Genomic DNA, 8,156 nt, shown 5'->3' with positions numbered 1-8,156 from the left:
CAAAAAAAAGAAAATTGGGTACAAATCCATAGAATGATGCAAAAGATATTACGGATTAATATCTTGATGAAACCAGAATTATTTTTACTGGGCGTTATTGTTTTTATTTATTTATTTTCTATCCCACCTTTATTATTTTTATAAATAACTCAAGGCGGCAAACATCCCTAGCACTCCTTCCTCCTCCTCTTTTCCCCACAACAACCCTGTGAGGTGGGTTGGGCTGAGAGGGAGTGACTGGCCCAAGGTCACCCAGCCGGCTTTCACGCCTAAAGTGGGACCAGACCTCTTGGTCTCCTGCTTTCTAGCCTGTTGAGTTAACCACTAGACCAAAGTAATATTGTATATGGTAACTGTGGCAAGATTATTGCCTGCAAAAAGTTGGAAAAGCAGTGACATGCCTACAGTGGAAGACAATCATAAAATTAACTGAACTTGCAGAAATGGCAAAGCTGACCAGTTTGGTCAGAGAAAAAAATGATGAAGACTTTTTTTAAAGACTGGAACCCTTATATGAACTTTTTGCTGAAAAAAAATAAATTGATGATTATGGGACTTGGGGATTTAAAATGAGACTAAGAGGTTGGGGGAAAGTTTAAGATGACAATTACTTGATAGAAAGAAGGGTGGAAGACACAATTGTATGTTTTTGTTTTCAATTTGTTTCTCTCTTCCTTTGTTCCTGTTTGTATATTTTACTATATTAAAATTTTCTGATGGAGTAAAAGAGACTTCTAGGACCATCAGGGAAAGCGATGGTGGTCCTGGTAGAAGGGAGGAAGGTCTAGGGGAGCAGCTTGATAAGGCTGATTGGGATCATCTTTGCTGCCCACAGACAGCATCACAATGATCCTCCCTTTTACCATTTTTAGAGAACGTCTCTTGATGCTGCAGGCCACTGTAGAGACAGCCTCAATTCTGCACTGCCTTGTCCACCGTCTTTGAGGTGCCATGGTCATCCATGGCCATCTGGGGTTGTTTTGGGCACATCCCCTCCCCTCAGGCCACTGCGCAAGGCCCTCCATGGCCATTTCAGCTTGGGCTGCAGGAGAATCTGGATCACTGATTTCTGTGGAGGCCTTGGCCCTGCAGTGCCCGACCCACACTTCACAAAGTGCTGTTCAGGCATTGCGCATGCTTATTTTACTTACTTTCCAACAACCTAAGGGACGGCTTTATACATGGACTTCACCAGATGGACAACACCGAAATCAGATTGACTACATCCTTTGCAGCCAAAGGTGGCGGACATCTGTACAGTCGGTAAAAACAAGACCTGGAGCTGACTGTAGTTCAGATCACGAACTTCTTGCACAATTTAGGATCAGACTAAAGAGATTAGGGAAGACCCACAGATCAGCTAGATATGAGCTCACTAATATTCCTAAGGAATATGCAGTGGAGGTGGAGAATTGATTTAAGGGACTGGACTTAGTAGATAGGGTCCCGGAAGAACTCTGGACAGAAGTTTGCAACATTGTTCAGGAGGCGGAAACAAAATACATCCCAAAGAAAGAGAAAACCAAGAAGGCAAAATGGCTGTCTGCTGAGACACTAGAAGTAGCCCAAGAAAGAAGGAAAGCAAAAGGCAACAGCGATAGGGGGAGATATGCCCAATTAAATGCAAAATTCCAGAGGTTAGCCAGAAGAGATAAGGAATTATTTTTAAACAAGCAATGCGTGGAAGTGTGGGACGCGGTGGCGCTGTGGGTTAAACCGCTGAGCTGTCGATCGGAAGGTCGGTGGTTCGAAACCGCGCGGCGGGGTGAGCTCCCGTTGTTAATCCCAGCTCCTGCTCACCTAGCAGTTCAAAAACATGCAAATGTGAGTAGATCAATAGGTACCGCTTCGGCGGGAAGGTAATGGCGTTCCGAGTCATGCTGGCCACATGACCCGGAAGTGTCTATGACAACGCCGGCTCCAAGGCTTAGAAATGGAGATGAGCACTGCCCCCTAGAGTCGGATTCGACTGGACTTTACGTCAAGGGAAACCTTTACCTTTACCTAATACATGGAAGTGGAAGAAGACAATAGAACAGGAAGGACAAGAGACCTCTTCCAGAAAATTAGAAACATCGGAGGTAAATTCCAGGCCAAAATGGGTATGATCAAAAACAAAGATGGCAAGGACCTAACAGAAGAAGAAGAGATCAAGAAAAGGTGGCAAGAATATACAGAAGACCTGTATAGGAAGGATAACAATATCAGGGATAGCTTTGACAGTGTGGTCAGTGAACTAGAGCCAGACATCCTGAAGAGTGAGGTTGAATGGGCCTTAAGAAGCATTGCTAATAACAAGGCAGCAGGAGACGATGGCATCCCAGCTGAACTGTTCAAAATCTTCCAAGATGATGCTGTCAAGGTAATGCATGCTATATGCCAGCAAATTTGGAAAACACAAGAACGGCCATCAGACTGGAAAAAGTCAACTTATATCCCCATACCAAAAAAGGGAAACACTAAAGAATGTTCAAACTATCGAACAGTGGCACTCATTTCACATGCCAGTAAGGTAATGCTCAAGATCCTGCAAGGTAGACTTCAGCAGTTCATGGAGCGAGAATTGCCAGATGTACAAGCTGGGTTTAGAAAAGGCAGAGGAACTAGGGACCAAATTGCCAATATCTGCTGGATAATGGAAAAAGCCAGGGAGTTTCAGAAAAACATCTACTTCTGTTTTATTGACTATTCTAAAGCCTTTGACTGTGTGGACCATAACAAATTGTGGCAAGTTCTTAGCGGTATGGGGATACCAAGTCATCTTGTCTGCTGTCAAGGCAGCCGCGCTCTGAATAAGACTCAGACTCACTTAGAAGGTCTAAGGATTTCTGGTTTTATTAGAACGGTGTGCGTGCAAAGAGAAAGACAGGAATCCTTATGTGGTGACAGGGTGCCCTGTTTATACTTTGCTGGCGGACGTTGTGCTTCCCTACCCTTGGGCCAGGACCGGATGGGTGCTTGAGACTGCGATGCGTCAGCTGATGGGCGATCCCGGCGATCTCCTTTGTCTCCCTGTCTTCGTCCGGACCAGGTGCGTCCCCTGAAGGTGTTTCCCCGATCTTCCGATAGGCGTTAACTCCTGTCTGATGGGTGCCCCCATTATGTTGGGCATTACTCTGTGAACATGCATGCCTGAGGGAGGTGTGAATGCATCCCCGGGGGGAATGGGAAGGCGTTCCCCTTATCTCTTTATGGGTGCTAAGTTTGGTCTGAAGGGCTTATCTGTTATGTTGGGGGTTCCCTTCTGGATATGGGTGCTTGAGTGATATAGGGATTATGCTTATCCCTTCCTCTTACCTAATGTGCATGTTCCCCGTTGTGATGCACATATGCCTTGCAATGGGGAACATGACATGCTGCCCCCCAAAGAAGCTCTTAGGGTGCTGGTTTGGATGGGTATGCTTCATGGAAGTTCTTTACCAACCGTTTAGCTGAGACATGTTGGGCTTGGACCCACTCTGGGTGTGGGAAATGCCTCCATTTGACAAGGGATTGTAGTGTGCCCCTTTGCCTCCTGGAGTCAAGTATTTCTTGGATTTCAAAATGTTGTTGCCCATCTATCATGATGGGTGGGGCGGGGGGGTTTCTGTGTGCCATTTTGAAGGGGTGGCTGGTTTCAGGAGGGCACAGTGGAAAACTGGGTGTATGCGCCTTAGATTGTGGGGTAAGTCCAGTTTGAAAGTGACTGGGTTAATAATTTCTGTGATGGGGAATGGTCCGATAAATTTGGGTGCCAGTTTCTTGGAGGGCTGTGGGGATTTGATGAACTTAGTGGAGAGGTAGACCCTATCTCCCACTTTGTAGTTCGGTTGTGCCGCCCTGTGATTGTCTGCAAACTTCTTGTATGTTGCTTGTGCATTGGCCAGGGCTAGCTGGATGATGGGCCAAACTGTACCCAGTTGAGCTGCCCAGTCATCTGGAGAACAGGGTGGGGTGTCTGGTTGGGGCAGTTCCGGGATTGGCACAAAGTCTCTGCCATAAACCACCTTGAAGGGGGTGTGACCTGTGCTTTGGTGTACCGTGTTGTTGTAGGCCACCTCTGCAAAAAGAAGCAGGTCCACCCAATTGTCCTGTTGGTAGTTAATAAACGCCCGCAGGAACTGCTCCAGGGTAGAGTTGAGGATCTCCGTAGAGCCGTCTGTGTGGGGGTGCCAAGCCGTTGACAGTGCTTGCTTCATGCCAATGAGGTTTAGGAACTCTTTCCAGAACCTGGAGGTAAATTGTGTGCCCCTATCTGTCACCAAACGGTAGGGGGCACCGTGGATTTTGTAGATATGGGTGGGGAACAGGCGTGCCAGCTGCTGTGCAGAGGGGATGGATGCACAGGGTATGAAGTGTGCCTGCTTGGAAAAATAGTCTTTTACCACCCAGATTACGGTTTTCCTTTGGCTGGGTGGCAGGTCGACTATGAAGTCCATGGAAATCTCCTCCCAGGGACAGGAGGGGCTTGCTACTTTCTGCAGCAGTCCTTGGGGTTTCCCCACCTTCTGTTTAGACCTTGCACATGTGGGGCAGGATGTTACGTAGTCCTTGACGTCTTTTCTTAGGGTGGGCCACCAGAATTGCCTCCTGATTAAGTGTAAAGTTTTTACAAACCCAAAATGTCTAGCCGTTTTATCATCGTGGGAGCAGTTTAACACCTCCGCTCTCAATGGTTCTGGTACGTATAGGGCTTTTTGTTTCCATGCGAGCCCGTTTGTAATAGATACATGGTGTTGGTTGTTTTGCAACCATGTATCTTTTTCGAGGGCTTGGGCGAGTCTTTGTTGCCAGTCCTGTGAAATTGACCTGCACCTTCCCCCGTTTGCCGGTGGTTGCTCTGAGGCGCGTCGGGTTTAGTCTGGCTGCGTGTGACAGCAGGGCAGCCCAGCTGTGTGTCTGTCCATACAGTCCCCACAATGTCCGGTGCTTGGCCAGCATCTTGAGGTTGTCGGGAAAGGGCATCCGCCAGGAAGTTTTTTCTCCCCGGGATGAACTTAAGTTTAAAATTGAATCTGCTAAAGAATTGCGCCCAGCGTACTTGCTTTGGACTGAGGCGTTTCGGGGTGCTGAAAGCCTCCAGGTTTTTGTGGTCAGTCCAGACCTCGAAAGGGCAGGAGGCCCCTTCTAGGAGGTGCCTCCATGTTTCCAGGGCTGCCTTGACCGCGAACGCCTCCTTCTCCCACACGTGCCATCTCCTTTCCGTTTCTGAGAACTTGCGGGAGAGGTACGCACAGGGCTTCAGCTGATTGTCAAAATCGCGCTGAAGGAGGAGTGCTCCGATAGAAAAGTCTGAGGCGTCTACCTGTACGACAAAGGGTCTGGCGGGGTCGGGATGCTGTAATACTGGCTCTGCCGTGAAGAGGCTTTTTAGGTGTTCGAAAGCCGTTTGACAATCAGCTGTCCAGTTTAACAGCGCTCCCGGGTTTCGTGATTTACGGGTGTCTCCCAGGCCCTTTGTCCGGAGGAGGTTAGTCAGTGGCAGCACAATTTCCGCTAGCCCCTGGATGAAACCCCTGTAGAAATTCGTGAACCCCAGGAAACTTTGAAGTTGTCTCCTCGTGCGCGGGCGCTCCCACGCTAGTATAGCCTGGACCTTACTGGGGTCCATTTCGATCCCCCTTGCCGAGATCCGGTAGCCGAGGTAGTTGATTTGCTCCTTGTGAAATTCACACTTGGAGAGCTTTGCGTATAGCTCTGCCTTGTGGAGTTTTGTGAGCACTGACTTTACAAGGCGTTCGTGCTCGGCTTCATTCTCAGAATAAATCAAAACATTGTCAAGGTAAACAAGCACCCCCTTAAACAAGTGGTCGTGCAAGACCTCATTGATTAGCTGCATGAACACGCCCGGTGCCCCAGCTAACCCAAAAGGCAGAACCCGGTATTGGAATGACCCCAGCGGGCAATTGAAAGCCGTCTTCCATTCGTCCCCCTCCTTTATTCGAATCCAGAAGTAGGCTTCCCTGAGGTCTAATTTTGTGAATATTTTGCCCTTTGCGAGGTGGGCTAGAATGTCCTTTATTATGGGCAGGGGATATTTATTTGAAACGGACGCGGCATTGAGTCTGCGGTAATCTGTGCAGAGCCTGAGGGACCCGTCCTTCTTTTCCCTAAAGAGGACCGGGGCTCTGATTGGCGAGTTAGCCGGTTCAATAAACCCCCGCACCAAATTCTTGTCAATAAAGTCCCTTAATGCCACCAACTCCCTTTGAGTCATAGCATAAATTTTCAGCTTTGGTAAGGTTGCCCCCGGGATCAGTTTAATGGTGCAGTCTGTTTTTCTATGGGGGGGGGAGTTTGTCAGCCTCCTTTTCCCCCAAAACGTTGGCAAAGTCTGCGTATCTGGCAGGCAGGCCCTCCGGGGTTTCTGCCTCCAGGTGCATTGAGGTCGTTGTCGCCCTCCCCATTGCGGCGCGGGGAACCCGATCTCCTGTGGGTGCTTTGTAACGCCCGTCCAAAAAGGTGATCTCTCTTGTCGCCCAATTTATTTGGGGGTTGTGATGCCCCAGCCACGGGATCCCTAGTATGAGTAGAGGTTGGCCCACTGGTGCCACGATGAAGGGGAGGCTTTCCTCGTGGTTGCCAAGCCTCATCGCAACTCTTTCTGTGTATTGGGTGACCGGGCCCCCTCCCGCTGCTGATCCATCCAACTGCGTGAACACCAATTGGTGCTGAAGTGGATAGTAGCGGAGGTTAAGCGCGGCCACCAGGTCTGGGTGCATGAGGCATTTCGAGCAACCCGAGTCGATCAGTGCCCAAACCTTCTCTGTTTTCCCCCTGTGGGCCAGGGTGACTCTCACATATAGGGTAGGACAGTTGTCACTCACCCCAAAGTCGTTGCGCCCTTTGTTATCGTCAACCTGTATTTTGGCGCTCTTCAAGGCAGGTGGCTGGCGTTTCCCGCCAGTTCGTCACTTCCGCTTTCCTCGTCATCGGTGACGTCAGGGAATTCCCTTGCCGAGGTTTCCCCCTTCGCGGCTGGCCTTTTCTTTGGCGTTGGGGTTGGTTTGTTGGGAACCTTTCCCGGGCTGTCTCTTGTCTTTGCTTTCGGGCAAGCCGCCGCCTTGTGGTTCACCTCTCCACACTTGAAGCACTGCCCCTGGGCAAACCTGCGCTCTCGTTCCTCCCCCCAGGGTCAGGGCGCCGGTGTCGCTGGAGCACCGCCGGATCGGGGTCCTCTTGCTGTTGCTGCGGGTTGTAGGGACCTCTGGACATGCCGAAAGGTTTCTTGAGCGTTCTCCGTCTTTCCCGCCAGCCAAATCCATTCGCGGAGGGTGGTGGGGTCATCCTGGTTTAGCACCCATCTTAAGACGGTTAAATTAAGCCCCTCCTTGAATTTTTCCATGAGGGTGGATTGTGACCAGTCCCGCACTTTGCCCGCAAGCGCTTGGAACTCACTTGCGTAAGCAGCCACGGAGCGCTGTCCTTGCCTGATTTGCCGTAGTGCTCTCTTCGCTGTTTCGGTCTCGAGGGGGTCTCGGAAATGGGAGTCCAGAGCAACCAGGAATGCGTCCACATGCTTGAGCTCTGGGGCGTCTGCCTGGCATAGATGGACGTACCAGTCAGCCGCCCTCCCCCTGAGTCTGTTGGCAATGGCGTTGATCTTTCCCTGTTCCGTCCGGAAGCAGGGTCCGTATTCAGCCATGTAGTTCCTCACGTTGATCAGGAAGAACGACAACATGGCTGGGTCACTGTTGAATCTTGCCGCGAGGTCTCTCATTCCCATCGTGGGTGGGCCCAGGGCACCTCCGGACGTGTGGTCCTTCCCCCCTCCGGTAGGAAGCTGTCGTCCCGAGGTGGGGATTCCCTCAACCAGGCTCCAGGTGGTGTCGGCTCAGCATCCACTCGCCTCCAGCCTCTTCCCAGCTGATGCCCTGCAGAAGAGGGGGGGGGAACCCTCTCCCAGGCAGCCCAGTATGGTGTGCTCCGGCGTGGTCAGCTCCCTCCTCCCATGCTGCGCCCTGCCGCTGCAGCCGCCATGCTTCGGGGTCAAGCAGGGGTGGGGATGAGCTTCTGGCGCTCCGTTCGCACTCACCCCGGTCGCTGCCTCCACGCTCCAGCGCTAGTTCTGCGAGTAGCCGCTCGATCCGTGCCAGGCGTGCTTCTGTGGCTCCGCAGCACGCGTTCTCCGGGGCGCCTCCCGTGGCTTGCCCGCTCCGCCGGCGATCTCCGCCTCT

This window comes from Candoia aspera, chromosome 14 (assembly GCF_035149785.1).
Source record: "Candoia aspera isolate rCanAsp1 chromosome 14, rCanAsp1.hap2, whole genome shotgun sequence".
NCBI classification, from domain to species: domain Eukaryota; kingdom Metazoa; phylum Chordata; class Lepidosauria; order Squamata; family Boidae; genus Candoia; species Candoia aspera.
This window is presented reverse-complemented; position numbering follows the sequence as displayed.